The sequence below is a fragment of the Apodemus sylvaticus genome, chromosome 1 (genome assembly GCF_947179515.1).
Source record: "Apodemus sylvaticus chromosome 1, mApoSyl1.1, whole genome shotgun sequence".
NCBI classification, from domain to species: Eukaryota; Metazoa; Chordata; class Mammalia; order Rodentia; family Muridae; genus Apodemus; species Apodemus sylvaticus.
The window spans coordinates 46,696,918-46,697,535 of NC_067472.1; positions in this window are offsets into that span (position 1 = coordinate 46,696,918).

The following is a 618-nucleotide window of genomic DNA, read 5'->3' on the forward strand; positions in this document are numbered from 1 at the left end:
AGCTATTATGTTACTAACTCTACTAAAACTATTAATAATAAAACCGTAATAAAATCATGGTCTCTCTGTGATACAGGAGTCGTCCTCGAGTATATTTACAGAACTAACATTGAAAATTAGTATGAATTAAAAGTGAACCTGGTCTACAAAGTGAGTTCCAGGACAGCCAGGACTGTTACACAGAGAAACCCTGTCTCAAACAAAACAATGAGAGAGAGAGAGAGAGAGAGAGAGAGAGAGAGAGATCCATCATCAATGGAGAATGCTAAGCTAAATTCTAGCTTTGCCTAACCCAAAGTAGAGAGGAAACAATGAAAGGAAGCTTCCTGGTTTGCAAACGAGTTGAGAAATCCTTCTTGTGAATTCTCTCGGTGAGGAAGCATAAGCAGTTGAGTGCTTCTAAAATCTTCTCGATGCCAGGCCCCCTTTCTCAGTTCTCAGGCCAAGCCCCGTTCTCAGGTTGTCACTCCATTGCACCTCACTTTCGGTACCCACCAGAGGTGCGCTCACTGCACAGCAACTGCACGTCTCCAGCTGACCGCGCGCTGGACCCTGCGCGCCCTGGTGGGCGTGGCCTGCGCTCTGACGCACAGCGGGAGCGCCGACGCATGCGCACGC